Genomic DNA, 16732 nt, shown 5'->3' on the forward strand with positions numbered 1-16732 from the left:
GACGAGAATAATTACATTTAAGGGTATCTATAAAAAAAAGTGTTTTTTTGGGGGATTTATATGTAAATAATAATGTGATCAAAATGTATAGTGTCTGCTCCCTTGTCTGTACATCCCCAACCCTACTGCCGTACCCACTTCCATTCCCCTTCCATGATATCTTGGCACTAGTAGTGCCAACAAAATGTTTACATGCATGCACTTAATGCACTTTTATATCTCAAACAGGAGCTACCATGGCATCTAACGGGCAGCCTGCAACGGATAGATTTATTAGATATAGAGAATTGTTAGCTGAGAGATGTAGATATTCGTATGAGTGTGGATTATCTATGTGCATTACATTGTTTTTTACAATTATGTTTTGCCTGGTTTCGTATTGTTCATAGCTTTCATCTCTATCGAGATGAACGAGGGGGCAGGGATTAACAGCACTAATGTGACTAATGCAACAGCAATTGCAAATACTAAAGAAGGTGATTTTTTGGTATGGGATGGAACTAAACTTGTATGGGGATATTACACAACACCATCCAATGCTGTCATCTCGAAAAATGAAGGTCTGCAGGGAAAAATGCAAAACACAGTGTCCCCGCCAAAAATATCTAATTACAATGCCCGCAGTCTAAATGATCGAAACCCCTCTGCCATATCCTGGTTGTATAACACGCCACCAGCCAGCCTGCCCCCGTAACCAAAAACACACTGTCAGATAACATAAAGGAAGAAAATGAAAAAATGACAGCAACATATGAAATATTATATGATTGGGCAAAGGGGGGCGGGAAGGAGAAAGGGGGGCCCACTTTGTCCATCGCCCATGAAGCCGGGAAATACATTAGGCAAAGAAATAACAGACGGAAAAGGGAGGCGGGGCGGAGGAAGTATGATGAGTATTATGGGTTAGGACTAGACAAAATGGAAGACCCGCGACACCCCCACCAGACAAATAAATGGTATGCGGATAGGAGTGCAACAGCTAAACAAACAACAAATGAGAGCTGTTATGTCTGCTCCCTCATTCCCCACGCTTCAGGCACGCCCAAAGTATTGTTACCCAAAGAATTGCCTATTGTAGATGCCCAGTGTCTCCTTCATCTCACGTTGTGCAGAATTAAGAACACCTTCCAGGCACATAAATAACTTAGAATGCTGCAGAACGAGAACACCTGCTATCCAAAGACAGTAGGAGTGGTATGTCTGGAAGAGCCATTTTTAATAATACAAGGGACACTTTTTTCAGACAACAAGTGTAAGGCTCAAGCACTGAGGGGTGTGGCACCAGAGAAACTGCAATGGATAGAAGAAACATGCACACCAGTATGGAAGGAACACATCTCAAAACTAACTTGGGTAACGGCCATTGAAAAACCCTTCAAGCTGCAGAAGGAAATAGACTATGAACTGTGTTTTAAAGGAGAGGGGAAAGCCTCCATGGGGGCAAACAAGAACTGTAACAAGACCCTCACCATCCCGGATCTAAGAAAAGGGACAGCGGCCCTCATGGACACGTATTGGGTATGTGGCAACCAGGCATACCTGCACCTCCCACAATCATGGAGTGGCAGCTGTTCGATGGCCACTCTGCACTCAGCACTAATGGTAATACCGGAAAGCCACATTGATGGGAGCAAAAAGATGCGGGAAAACACCCAACAGGGTGCGGCCCAGCCAAATGCAGAGCAACAAGTATATGTCCTATCTTCCGGGAACAGGGAAGAGGTGCTGTCCCGAAACAAACGATCATCGAACTATATATCAAAGGCATCATCAGAATTGCTGGCACAGATCCCGGATAGGTATCGATTATTCAGCTCTGCAGAAACATTCTTCGCCTCACTCATCCCAAGTATCCAGGCGCGAGCAAATGCAAAGTGGCTCCAAATCACACGTTGGGAGCTGATCCAGCTGGCAAATGACACTGAAGAAGGGTTCAACGTAATAAAAGTGGAATTAAGAGCATTACGGCTGATGACCATGCAAAACAGGTATGTCCTGGACCTGTTGACAGCGATGGATGGAGATGTTTGCCGAAAAATTGGAAGTGCCTGCTGCACTTTCGTACCTTCCGAAGACGCAGACAACGGCTCCCTGTCCCATGTGATCGAAGCAGTACATAACCTAGGAGAAAGAATGAGAATGGAAGGTGGAGCAGAAGAAAGCACGTGGTTCGACAATATCTTCTCCTGGGTTCCATCGTGGCTGGGAATGACTGAAGTTTTTGATGCCGGCTGTAGTGTTCCTCCTCTTTATTTTTTGCCTGTGCCAGGTGGGTCTTCGATGTTGTGCTAACGCAGTACCGAATGGTGCAATGATGGTGACAATGGGCAACACCCGCAGTACAATACAAGCTATGCAGGAAGTATAGGTACAAACAGGAACAGATGACACACCGAGATATCAGCTAGTGCCTAGGTATCACGACAAGGATATAGTAGATAAATTGTGGCATACTACCATTAAAGAGCCCCGCATACTAGAATGGTACGAGGAGGTATGGGTAGACTTGGAAGCGGGGAGCGGATGTATATACCTGACTTGTACCCCAGATGAATATGCTAGGAGAGGTGAGAGCCTGAGGGGGGTGTGCAGAGCATGGATGCCCATAAAAGGCACACCTGCATGGGATGAGGCAGTAATTGACGAGGAAGAGTGCAGGAGATTGGAGGATTTAAAGAATTTACTTAAGTAACGAAAGGGGGGAAATGTAGGGGAGGATTGGTCCAAAAGACCCCCCTCGCCTACATCCCCTCCCCCGGTGAGGGCCATGGCTTGTCAGGGGTCCCCTCCTTACCACCAGGGCCCAGGTGGTGGATGGCTCACCTGCCGAAGACATTGACCAAACCTGCTGAATTTAGCCAGGCCTCGGAAACCATTTTGTCTAACTAAGATGGTGTGAGCCCGGCGCAGCGCAGCGCGGCCCCCACCTTTGGAGAGTTTCAATTATCCCTGTGGCCGCAGCTCCCCGGCAGATCCGCTGTGAGCCCGTTCCCACGAACAAGACGGACATGAGCTAGTGTAAGATACCAACACTAACATTTCACCTTCCGCAGTGAATCACTGCTCCCAGCATGACCCGGCCAGCAGAACCTGGGTGGAAAGAGAACTGTAAAACGGTCCAGTTCCCAAACACTAATGACAAAACTACCTGCGATGGAAGCATTCTCTCCACAACCTCTTTGACTAAAAAACCTGTAAAATGTATAGATATGGCAGAATGCGTGCTCATATGGCATTAGGAATGAAGCACCCACATCACTGCAGTTATGTACAAATAGTAAAAGCGTCCCAGGGGGTTATTTGTTATGTGTATCATTGAAAAGATTACACCCCACGGTCCCGCGCCATAACCGAACTAATGCTGCTAGAGTGCAAAGAAAGACAAATGCAACCATATTGAGGGCTCGTGTAAAGGGTGCACGAAAATGCACCCTTCATGTGTGTATGTCCAAGCCCCTTATGTGCCACTGCCGTCAGTTGTAGTGGCGAGTCGTTTCTATGCGCTCCACCAACCTCACTTACTACGAATGTATAAGCATATAACAAAATGTTATAGTTGTTAAAAACATAGTGTACAAGTAATGTGCTCGGATTGACTATATGAGAGGCATTAGCAATGTTAAAACGTGAGCTTTGTAATGACCCAATTAGTATTGTATATTATTTGAATGTTTATGCTACTTTCACCTAAAATCGGCAACACACGAGGAAGATACCTTTGTGAGCATATGCAAGGCCATTCCCCCTCCCTCCCAGCGAAGCCTGCCAGACGAGAAAGCAGAGGCCTGTGCCGCGCTGCTCCACCTCCCTCAACTCGGCTGGAGCCGCTTCAAAGATTTGTAGTTCCCTCTGCAGCACCCAAGGCCACGGCCCGCCACCTGTATTATTTACAACCCAGCAGTAAACCTCAGCCTGAAAACACAAATCCAGAGGCGCCTTTTCTTAACCCCACGACCCACTGGCTCACCTTATGTTAATGGCCCCTGTAAAATTAGGACACCCAATATTATGGCAACATTACAGCAACACATCCATAATGACTTCTAACAAGACATGATGACATGTACCGCCGGTCCCATGCCCTGAGACCCAACCCCACGACCTATGGTACCCGGTCAACAGGACACTGGTAACCATGTACTGATGAATCGCCATCAAACCACGCTCTAGGTGCATTCCTCCTGTGTTGCATTAACCTGTAGAATAACCTATTGGAAGATTTACTAAAGAAGATAATATTGCAAATAACTGAATGACTGCAGTGTGCATGGCCTAGGGCAAAGAAGTCAGGAAAAGACATTCATCTCTGACACTGGCCACAGTGGCACAACGACACCGCCCGGATGAACCCAGCTGATCCGCCAGGCCCAGCCCAACCCACGAGGCTGACCAGTGACGTCCTCCAGCCGCGGCCAACCACATCACAGCAGCACCTATAGCTAGTCGCCACCCAATCCCACTGAATTTGTGCGCCCTATAGTATGTAAGTTCTGATGACGTTTTTTGTAAATATATACACCTGTCTTTGCAAACTCCGAGAGCGCTCTGACAATAGCAGAGTTCTTTGCATGCCCTATTCTGATTGATAAACTCCCATTTACGCTCACCCGCACTTTGTCTTGGCCTTATTCCCATCCTGGGAGAGTCCATCATTGTCTCTCATTGCGGGGAGGATCGTGCTGGTTGGGGACGCTTGCCTTCACCAGTTCATCCACAGGGCATTCCCCTGGGAGTCTGGTTGGGGGAACCTGGATACAAATCCTGGGCATTGTCTGTTTTCGCTTGTGGCGAATAAGTCTATAGTGGGGAAACCCCACTGAGAGAAGATATCTTCTACGACCTCTCTGTGTAGAACCCATTCGTGTTCCTCTGGGAGGGAGTCTCTGCTCAGAGCATCCGCTAGGGAATTGAGCTCCCCTGGAACATGTTGTGATGACAGGAAGATGTTCCGTCTGAGTGCCCATATCCAGATTTTCTGGGCAAGCTTGGACAGATTTGGCGAGCGAGTCCCTCCTTGCTTGTTCAGGTAGAACATGGCTGTTGTGCTGTCCGTCTGGATTTGCACTGACAGGTTTAGTAGGTGGGGCTCAAACGCCTGACGCGCTCTGAATACTGCCAGAAGCTCTAGCAGGTTGATTTGGTTCTTGGCCACTGAGTGAGACCAGAGACCCTGAGCTGTGTGGTGGAGATGGTGAGCTCCTCACCCCGTCAGACATGCATCTGTAGTGACTGCTGCCTGTACTTCGGGATCGTAAAAGGGTTTCCCCTGTGCGAGATTCTCTCTTGTCCACTAGTGAAGGCTTTGTACCAGTGTTGGCGAAACGACCACTAGATCGTCCCACTGACCACTTGCCCGAGACCACTGTTTCGCCAACCATTCCTGCATGGGACGCATGCTCAGGCGCGCGTGGGGGACCAGGTAAATCAATGACGCCATCATGCCCAGTAAACGCATTGCTTTGCGTACCGTTATTTGTTGACCGGACTGATAATGCAGAATTTGCAGTAGTATATTCCGAATTCTTTCTTCTGAAGGAAAGGTCAACCCCTCTTGAGTATCTAGGATTGCTCCTAGGAATTGTTTGGAGGTGCTTGGCACCAGGCTTGACTTTCTCGTTGATTGAGAAGCCTAACTCGTGGAGGAGGTCGATAGTCCTTTGAATGTTTGTCCTGCAAATTCCTGGGGTTTCCCCCGTTATGAGCCAGTCGTCCAGATAAGGGTACACTGGGATTGCCTCCCTGCGTAGGTGTGCAGCCGCCACCGCCAGTACCTTGGTGAATACCCTTGGTGCCGAAGCTATCCCGAAGGGCAGTACCTTGAATTGGTAGCGTCGACTGTCCACCTTGAAGCGCAAATACTTTCTGTGCGCTGGGAAGGGAATAGTTTCTTACCTGTAACTCCATTTCTCCAGCATTGGTATCTTTCATGGATTCACATGCTTAGAATATTCCCCGCCGTCAGACTGGGACCCCTCGGTACACATATATAGCCTTTTCCAATAGGAAAACTTCCGACACTTTTGTGTCCTATCTACGTCCTTTTAGGACCCGCCTACGCATGCTCCGCAGGCCGTCCCAGTATAAGAGGCCCGCCCCCGCGGCTCCCCTTCAGATTTCGGCCCCTCCAAAGTAGGAAGGGTTAGCCTTATCAATCAAATACATTACATTCCGGGGAGGTTGGCGGGCGCATGTGAATCCATGAAAGATACCAATGCTGGAGAAATGGAGTTACAGGTAAGAAACTATTCCCTTCTCCAGCATTGGATCTTTCATGGATTCACATGCTTAGAATAGATTGTATAGCAGTAACACTTGAGACGGCGGTGAGAATGTAATGTAATATACCCTCAACATACTACACAATGCATATGTACAGTAGGAATAAGTTAACTCAAATAACCTAACCCACATAAAATAAACTGTCATTAAAAGGTAGACAACATATTCTCCACAGCGTGGAGCTTACCTTACTGAAACAGATGGCGCAGGACAGCTCTTGCCATCTGCACCTCGTCCGCATGCTGCCTGGCAAGGTAGTAGTGGCGGGTAAACGTGTGGGGCACTGACCATGCCGCAGCTTGGCATATGTCCGTCAACGGAATTCCTGCCCATAAAGCTGTTGAGGAGGACATCGATCTTGTAGAATGGGCTCTAGGATGTCCTTGCAGTGGCCTTCCGGCCTTAGAGTGACAAAACGCAATCGTCGATGAGACCCATCGAGCCAATCCTTGTTTAGAGACTGCTTTTCCTCTCGTCGACGGACCATACGCGACGAACAGCTGTCTAGTCGACCTGAATTCCTGTGTACGATGTAGGTAAAATTTCAGAGCCCTCTTAACGTCCAGGGTATGAAGAGCTTTTTCTGCTGCCGATGATGGTGTGGCGAAGAAAGTAGGGAGAACAATGGACGAGTGTTTGTGATACACTGTCGGAACTTTTGGGACGAACATAGGATTAGTTGCCAGGACTACTTTGTCCTTAAAGAATCTTAGGTATGGCGGGTCTACGACCAGCGCTTGCAGTTCCGAGATTCTTCTAGCTGATGTGATAGCAATCAAGAATGCCAACTTCCACGAAATGAATTTTATGTCGGACGTGGCCATAGGCTCAAAAGGCGGTTTCATTAAGCCTGCCAATACTGTGTTGAGACTCCAAGTTGGGGGGAAACGTTTTTCCGGGGGAAAAGCTCGAAATAAACCCCTCATGAAGTATTTTACAAGTCTGTCGCTAAATAGAGGATACGAATGCCTTTTCCTTGTGAACCTCGAGGTGGCCGCCAGGTGCACCTTTATCGATGTGAAGGATAATCCCCTCTCCGCTAAGAGGAGCAGGTAAGGTAGAACTTGTTCCGGCGTCACCGACAACGGTTGTAGGCCCTGTTGTCCCCTACACCATTCACAGAACCTCCGCCACTTATAGGAGTAGGATTTGTTTGTAGAAGGGGCTCTAGCCGCTTGCAGATTTTTTTGACAATCCTCCGAAACGTCTAAGGCACCGAACTCCGAAAAGTCAGGAGCCAGGCTGTAAGGTTGAGACTGTCCGGGTCGTGATGCCACACCGTGCCTTTTTCCCCTGGATAGTAGGTTCGGGGCTTTGGGAAACCCTATGGGATGTTCCAGCGACAGGTGAAGCAGGTCGGAGAACCACGGTTGCCTTGGCCAGTATGGTGTCACTAGAATTACCCGGCAATTGTATCTGCGTATCCACTGTATTGTCCTCCGTATGAGGGGGAACGGGGGAAAAGCATAGAGGAACATGTCCGTCCATGGGAAGGAGAATGCCTCCCCCCTGGAGCCCTCTTGAGGCCATCTGCTTGAGAATTGCTTGCATTTCTTGTTGTCTTTGGTCGCGAAGGCGTCCAGAGGGGGGTGACCCCATTTCTCGAAAACTTTCATCAGGTGAACTGTGTCCATTTCCCACTCGTGTATCTGGGCCATGCTTCTGCTGAGGGAGTCTGCTTGGGAGTTCCTCACTCCTGGAAGGTGATGAGCCACGATGGAAATTTCGTGCTTTAATGCCCAATGCCATGTTTTCTGGGCTTCTATGGAAAGAGTTCTTGATCGCGTCCCTCCTTGTTTCCTCAGATAAAACATGGCCGTTGTATTGTCGGTCAGTATTCGTACTCCGGAGCCCCGGATGTGTGGTAGGAATGCCTTCAAGGCCCATCGTACTGCTCTGAGCTCTAACACGTTTATGTGTAGGAGTGACTCCGTTGGAGACCAGCGACCTTGCGTTTGGAGAGCACCCATGTGAGCTCCCCATCCGGTTAGGGACGCATCCGTGACTATGGTTCGCTGAAACTCCGGCTCCTGTAGGGGTACGCCGTTGTTCAGATTGTGGAAACTCTGCCACCACTGAAGGGTCCGAAGCAGCTTGTCGTCGTCGATGGTTATCTTGTCTGACCACAATCCTTGAGCCTGCGTCCATCGGTCCGCGAGGAATTCCTTGACTGGCCTCATGAATAGGCGACAGTTTTCCACCAGATGGATGCAGGATGCCATGGCCCCTAGGACCGAAACGTATTTTCTCACTGAGATCTTGGTGTTTCGCCGTAGTCGGCATGCTTGTTGATTGAGTCTTGAGGTTCTGTCGAGAGAAGGTTTGACTAGTCCTAACTGGGTCTCGAACTGTGCCCCCAGGAATACCAGCGATCTCGATGGCTGCAGAGAGGATTTTTCGAAGTTTATGGCGAATCCCAGCTGTTGTAGAAGCTGCATGGTGGCTTGTAAACTTGTGTTGGTCGACGCCGGGGAGGATCCCCTTACCAGCCAGTCGTCGAGGTATGGGTATACATGGTGGCCTTGCTTCCTTAGCCAGGCCGCTACAGGAGCCAGGCATTTCGTGAACTTTCTGGGGGAGGTCTTGAGCCCAAAAGGAAGAACCGTGAACTGGTAGTGAGTCCGCCCTATTACAAATCTTAGGAATTTCCTGTGTTTCCGACACATTGGAATATGGAAATACGTGTCCTGTAAATCCAGGGACGCTAGAAAATCCCCCTCTTGAGCGGCGCGGATCACTTCCTGCAGAGTGAGCATCTTGAATTTCAGCACTCTTTAAAGACTTGTTGAGATCACGTAAGTCTAAAATGGGACGCCATTTGCCGTTGGGCTTTTTTACGACGAAATATCTTGAGTAGACTCCTTGACCTCTCTGTGATGTTGGAACTAATTCTATCACGCCCTTTGCTAACATGAGTGTTACCTCTTGTTGCAGTATCTTCAGATGGGAATGAGCGGTGGACGCAGGTGGAATTTGCGGAGGGCTGTGTTTGAATTGTAGAGAGTGTCCGTTTCTTATAGTATCCAGCACCCATTGATCCGCCGTTATTCGTTCCCATTCGTCGACATATGCTGAAACTCTTCCCCCAGAAAGGTGTGTTGTATGTCACTGCTGATCTTTATTTTGCTTGTCTCTCGACGACGACGGATATGATGGTCTTTTCCTGGAAGTCTGGAAGTTCCGGCGACGGTTTGCCGTTTGGGAGGCACGTCTGTATCCCTGGGAGGGGTAAGCTGATCTGCCAAAGGATCTGTCTCCAGATGCCGAGAATCTTGAATTACCTGAAGCCCCTCTAAAGGGACGAAAAGACTTGTAGTTTCTGCCACTCTGGAGGGCACCCAAAGAACGTGCCGTGTCCGAGTCCTCTTTCATTCCCTTTAGGGCTTCGTCCACCTTCTCACAAAAAAGAAGGTCTCCCTCAAAGGGCATATCTAAAACTTTGTATTGTACTTCTGGTCTGAAGTAGGTACACTTAAGCCATGACTGTCGACGTAATACGACCCCATTATTGACTTGCTTGAAGCCTGACTCGCGAGGTCCACCACGATGTTTATTGCGTGATTTGAGGCTTCCTGACCTTCTCGGACGAGTAACATCGCTACCTTCCTATGCTCTTCCGGAAGATGATCAAGCAACGGAGCTAGCCTGTGCCACATCTCCCTATCGTATCTGGCAACAATTGCCAGAGAGTTTGCGGCCTTTACTGTGGTCGCTCCCACGGATAGCACTTTTTTGCCAAAGGCATCTTGGCGTCTCGCTTCGTTCTCAGGAGTCGTCGCGCACTTGTGCTGGGCCTTCGCCTTCCTCGCCGCTGCCGCCGACACCACCGAGTCTGGCGTTGGTTGGGAGGATAAACACTTGGGGGTAGACTCTGGGGCCTTAAACTTTTTTTCCAGGCGTCCTTTCACTGCCGGTTCTGAAAACGGGTGACGCATTGTCTGCAACCCCTCTTTCCATAAATGGTCTAGTATTGGTATCGAGAACACAGACCTCCTCTTACCCATGTGGTCGAACAAAAAACAGTCCTTTTTCTGTTCTTCCTGGGACAAACCAAATTCTTTGCATGCCTTCTCCATCATAGAATGGAATGATGCAATGTCGTCCGGAGGGGACGGGTGAGCTGGGCTTCTAGGGGTTTCCAACTCCACCTCTGACTCCCAGGTTGGATCCCTGGAGGGGGATGATGAGATATCTGACATGGCTCCCCTGTCTGACTCCGAATCTGGCAGCTCACCTTCCTCTTGTGCCAGCGCTGAGATTGGCGTGCGTAGGTGCGTCGGTTGACGGGACGGGCCCGGCTCGTCGACGGGTGCCTGTGGTAGGTTTGCCTGAGGTAGTCTCTGGTCCAACGACTAACAACGACTGAAGCGTGGACAGAATTTCCAACGACAAAACAGATTGAGGATTGAGAAGAGGGGCAGATACCGGTATAACGGATCCCCTCGTCGACGACTTGTCGGCCACTCGTAGCCCTAGGTCTGCTGGGCCAGCTATTCGCTCATTCTCGTCCTCCGAGGACAGCAACACCGCCTGTTCTTGTAGTAAAGTATCCGGGGGGATCGGATCAAAAATTTCAGGCCTCCAGGCCTCCTGTAGAACCCCCGTCGACGTCGTTGTCGGTGCGGTGGATGCCACCTGCGTAAGTGACAGGATGGAGGCCGATGACTGGGCCGCCGTCGACGACGGTGAGTTAGCAGGTGGTTTTGGCGGTCCCGCCTTTTCCACACTTTGCTTGCTTTTACTCGACTCGTGGTCGATCTATGATGATCGCCCGAGGAGGATTTCCTTTCCTTTTCATGCTTTTTTGATGAAGATGATTTCTTTGACGAGGAGTCTCTCGTTGAGCGACTTCCAGACGACTCTTTTTCCGTCGGTCGAGATTTCTTCGCCGGTGGTTCCGACGAGGTAGCGCGGCGTGATGTTTTCGCCGATTGTGTGGAGCCTACCTCCAAAGGGAGGTATGCCCCCGCTCCATCATTCAGCCATGCCACCAGTCGTCGACTGCGGTCTTTTAGGGTTTTTTGAGAAAACCCTTTGCATATGTCGCAGTTATCCGCCGAATGATGAGGGTGGAGGCAATATATACAATCCATATGTCCGTCCCCCTCGTAAACTTTTTTCAAGCCGCACGTCGCGCATGGGCGGAACAGCGCTTTTCCTGAAACGGATGACATTTTCTGTACTCAAATTCCAGTAATGCAACCTTGTACAAAATAGTAAGACAACGCGAGGAGATCCCACTACTTTGGAGACGGTTGAAATCTGAAGGGGAGCCGTGGGGGCGGGCCTCTTATACTGGGACGGCCTGCGGAGCATGCGTAGGCGGGTCCTAAAAGGAGGTAGATAGGACACAAAAGTGTCTGAAGTTTTCCTATTGGAAAAGGCTATATATGTGTACGAGGGGTCCCAGTCTGACGACGGGGAATATTCTAAGCATGTGAATCCATGAAAGATCCAATGCTGGAGAACATGGAAATATGAAAATAAGCATCTTTCATATCCAATGTTGCTATGTAATCCCCTTTTTTAGGAGGGCGATTACCTCTTGTTGTAGCGTGGTCATATGAAACTTTTGGGGCTTGACATACTTGTTGGCAGGCCGTAAGTCCAATACTGGGCGCATTGTCAAATCTTTCTTTGGCACAAGGATGTAAGTTGAATAAATACCCTTGTTTACCTGGTGTCCCGGGACGAGTTCTATCGCGTCCTTTTCTAGCAGAATGGCGATCTCCTCGAGGAGAATCTTCTGATGTTCTAAAGAGTGTACCTTTTGTCGTGGAGGATGGTTCCGGGGACTCTGCAGTAGCTCTATACAATATCCTGTGGATACTGTTGACAGCACCCGTCTGTCTGATGTGATCCCTTCCCAAGCCTGGGTGAAGTTGGAAATGCGTCCCCCTACTGGGGTTGCGTGAGAAGGGACCCTGAACTGAGCGTCACTGCTTTGGTGGAGGCGTGCCGCCTCCCTTGCTGGGGCTGCCTCTGCCTTTACCACGACCTCTCCTATTACCCCTGCCGTAACCCTGGGTAGACTGTTGGTTGTTGTTCCACTGTGTACCCTGCCCCTGGGAATAGTTAGATCCTCTGGGAAATGTGGGCGCGTGGGCGACAAAAATTACTATTCCCTCTCTGGTTAGGGGGTTTATTGGTTAACTGGCCAAGGGACTTGAGTGTTTCGTCTTTGGCATTCTTCAGTGCGTCTTCGACCGCCTTACCAAACAGATCGGTTTCCACCGGTTTGTCCAACAATGATGCCTGGGTTTCTGCCTTAAAACCAGACTGCCGTAACCACGCATGTCTTTTGATAACAGTGCCTTCTGCTATCAATCTGCCTGTGTTGTCCGCGGCGTCGAAGGTTGCTTTCAAAATGCAACCAGACACGGCTCTACCCTCTGCGGAAATCCGAGCTAACTGGCCCTTTAAATGTTGAGGAGCAGAGGCTATGAGTGCCGCGACTTCTTCCCACTGATGGCAGTTGTAGCTGGCCAACAGGGTGGTGGAGTTTGCAATCCTTGCTTGATAGGAGGACGTTGAGGCTACTTTCCTGCCGAAACCGTATCATTTTTGCTCTCCTTGTCGGGAGGAGCTTCGGACGATGACAAGGGTGTTCCAGCCCTCTTACGAGTGTTGGTGACAACTAGGGAGTCTGGCTTCAAATGTCCTCTTATATAGAGAGCGTCAGACTAGGCCGCCCTGAAAAGTTTTTCAACCCTGGGATTGACTGCTCTGGTGAGGTTCGGGTTCACCAGGGACGGGTCTATTCTTCGCTGAATGGACTTAAGGATAGGGATGGTCTGGGCAACAAGCCTCCTTTCTCCCACTAACTCTTCTGCAAAGTCCCTCTCCTCCTGGACACCGTGGGTGTCAATATGGAAATGTTCTGCTGCGCGTGCGAGAACCTCGTTTAGGAGGGGTTGGTTATCGACCGGGGAGTCGGTAACCGGGGCTTCGTTCTCTACCGGGGAATCTACTCTGTATGTTTCCGGGTCTTCCTCTTCCTGGTCCTCATCATCCCCATAGTAGCCCGTCCCGGTTTGCTTTTCTACCATGCCAAATTCTTGGTCCTCACCAAAGGAAGCCTCTCCTTGATACAGTGAGTATGGTCTTGCGTATGGTTGTACCTCGAAGGGGTCTGACCTCATCAGTGTTTCAAACCGGGGCTTTTTACTTGGGGGGGATAGGATCATTAGAGCCTGAGGGTGTCGCCCCTTGTGGATCATACGAGAGGAAATGTTCTGGATTTTTATCATAAAAATCAGCCAAAGACGACATCCTTGACATGACCCTATCTATGTCTTCACTCGACCATTTTCTGGAACTGGGAATTACTCTCTCAGCAAGTCTATGGGATTTATCTTGAGTAGATTTGCTGGTTTTAGACATATCAGCAGACCTGGTTTTGTCTGTCTGTTTAGGGGGAGTGGTGTGTTTCACAGGTGTGGAAGAGTGCAAAGGCTGCTTCTTCTGCTGTTTTCACCCCTCCCCGTGAGTGAAAAAATATTTTCCCTGTCCTTTAGTGGCTCTGTAGGTTTTCGACGCCTGGCGTCGAGGATCAGGGGTGGGGTCCCTGTCCTTGGTGCGTGGGGCCTTGCTGATTTTGACTGCGGGCTCCGACTCCTGGAGCGCGGCCTGGGGGTGGAAGTCGTCTTCATCTTCCGACGATCGAACTTCTGTTAGCCTAGGGAGCGAGGCACTCTTGATCGAGAGCGCCCAGAGGACCCCGAATCGGACCGTTCTGTTTGTGCCTCTTTCCGAGAACTCGACGTCGTCGAGTCTCGGTTGGACTTTGTGTGTTTAGTGTGTGTAGTGTGTGAAGCGCTTGTGTCGCCGGGGGTCTTGACCATAGCCGCCCTGCCGGACAACCTTCTGAGGTCGGGGGCCTGCGCTCGGCTGTCTTTCGACGCCGTAATGCCCTCGCCGTCCGAAAGTACGGCGTTGCTGCCATCGCTGAAGGCGCCCTCCGCTGCCATGGCCGCCTGCCTGGCGTGGTGGGCCCAACGCTTCGTCGAACGGTCCTTAAGTGTCTTAGGTTTAAACCTACTACACGCTCTGCAGTTCGCTTCGGGGTGGTCCCTCGACAAGCAGAGATTGCACGTGGTGTGCCCGTCGACCCAAGGGTATTTGCGATTGCACTTGGGGCAGAATTGAAAAGGGGTACCCTCCATACGCACCTTGAGGCAGCGGACTGTTAAGTGTAGGAAATGTATAAGGTGTACCTATATACCAAGAGTGTAGAGTATGTACAACCCCCCACTCTCCCTACTTGCAGGGCTGAGGCCAGAGGCCTTCCAAGGCCCGGGCCGAGGACAGAGGCCTTCCGAGGCCCAAATCCGTCGTGCAGCAGCCGACGGTCGATTTCTTCTCCAGCCGGCGTCGAGTGTCGACGTTGGGGTGGGGAACGATGTCAATAGATTAATATTTTAAATATTTTAGCAAAAGTATGGCTAAGGCCAGGGGACTCCGCAAAATGCTTCCGACCAGTATGGCGGAAAAAAACAATCTGAGGATCCTAGACACGTGAGGGATCTTGGGTACAGTGGACGTCACACTAGGGATAGTATTACTGGCACGCCCTGTGTCGACGCCCATTTTCGAGTTTCGAAAAACAAACTAATACTCCGCAGCTTCCACTAGATGTCGGCCTATGCACAGCATGTGATCTAAGCAGATTCCACAAGCCTCAGAAATCTATATATACATTAAAATGTATGTGTGATTTGAATATTAACTAAATAAATATTTACCTTTACAAACTAGCCTGATTCCAGGTCCACTGTGACCTGGGGGTATTTTGAGACGGGTGTGATATGAGTGGTAGATCATTTAGAATATTGAACTTAGACACAAATAAATAAGTACTTAATTGCGCACTACATGCTATGCGAGACCTCGGTATGCGCCTGATTGAAATCCTTAACAGTATAGACAGCGGAGGTTCAGAATGTTCTTTATAGACACTGTTTGTATAACATACTAGGAACACTTTTGTATATTCTGTAACACTCCTAAGTACTTGCATAACCTGATAGATTTATATGTGCGACAAAGTACACATTTTTCCGTATATCAGTGTGGTTTATTTTCTAGGGATAGGATTGTGACTAATTGTACCTTTAGTAGCCTACTAGCCCAAGTAATACCTTGTTGCTCCGTTTGCGTTCCCTACCTTAAAAGGTGTTTGGCTTCCCATTCTGGGAAAGCTGGTTAGCCTCCCACTAGGGGTAGTGGTTGTAGTACCAGAGGACCACACAAACTGTCTTGACAGTAAGTATTTGATACATTTCAGAAAAAATTAAAAGATAGACCCGTTCCTGTGATGGTCACAACCTGCTTTGCAAAAAGCCTTTTGGTCAGTTAACCATTAGGGCTGTTGGGTTTCCCACCTTTTCACATGGACTAACATTACTATTGACATCTTGCACACTATACACTCTTTTTAAAAAAAAATGTACCAACTTTATTTTCTTCTCATGGAGTCTTACTTACAAACATTCAGGTAAGGAACAGTATACTTAAACCTCAGTATTGTTCTCATCCCTCTTTCCCCCCCAGTCAGTTTTTAAATTTGTAGTACGTCCATGAGTTTTAACATTTATAACTCCCCTGCTCCCTTTTCCTTCGAACTTCGGTATATTTCCCCTTTCACCCCTCCCCCCCCCAGATGAGAAACAAACTCAACAACAACAAAGCTGGGATGGTTTCGCATCCGTCCACCGTTAGGCAGTTTTGTTACAGTCCTGGCCTTGACTGCCTGTGTTGACTGGAGGTATGGGCCCCCTCGTGTTTCCTCCTTGTCAAGGGCCTTAGTTCAAGATTGATCTCAGCAGGTTGGGTCTATGAAAGGAGCTTCCCTGTCTGTGACATAGTCTATGAATGAGTCCCACACTACCCTGAATTTCAGATATTTGTTATCCTTTAGGGCCCCTACTTTCTCCATCGCCAGAATGTGCCATATCTAGAAATACCAACACGCGACAATTGGGCCTTCGGGATTCTTCCATCCCTGGGCCAGGGTTATTCTTGCCGCGTTTAGTAGTTCAGTAATCAGGGTAGCGTTGTTGCCTGTCTCTGCATAGACGCCTTCGACTGCGGTCCCCAGGAGTATTACCTTTGGGTCATGTGGGAGTAGTTTCCCCGTGATCTCTCTTATGTGCCCCAGTATCTCTTTCCAATATATTTCAGCCTTGGGGCAGGTCCACCACATGTGGTAAAGATCCCCTCGGTTGCCGCATTGTCTCCCAACAGCTAGGAGGGTAGGCTGGATTCATTTTGTTTAACCTGTGTGGGGTTAGGTACCATCTTGTGAGTAGTTTATATGATGTCTTTGATTGTGGTGCATTTGGATGCTTTCTGGGCCCTTTTCCAGATCTGGTCCCATTCCTCCTCCGTGATAGGCACACTATACACTCTTAATCCATCACCCGTAACTGTTCAATCTAAAATCAAGACAACA

At 49.2% G+C, this 16732-nt stretch overlaps 1 protein-coding gene across 7 annotated transcripts in view; it reads right to left on the reverse strand.

Annotated features, from left to right (window-relative positions):
* The window catches only part of KMT2C (lysine methyltransferase 2C), a 2745351-nt gene that overhangs the window by 2386618 nt on the left and 342001 nt on the right, over window positions 1-16732 (reverse strand). The window lies entirely within an intron of this gene.

Source organism: Ambystoma mexicanum, chromosome 2q (genome assembly GCF_040938575.1).
Source record: "Ambystoma mexicanum isolate Mex_15411 chromosome 2q, UKY_AmexF1_1, whole genome shotgun sequence".
Taxonomy (NCBI): Eukaryota; Metazoa; Chordata; class Amphibia; order Caudata; family Ambystomatidae; genus Ambystoma; species Ambystoma mexicanum.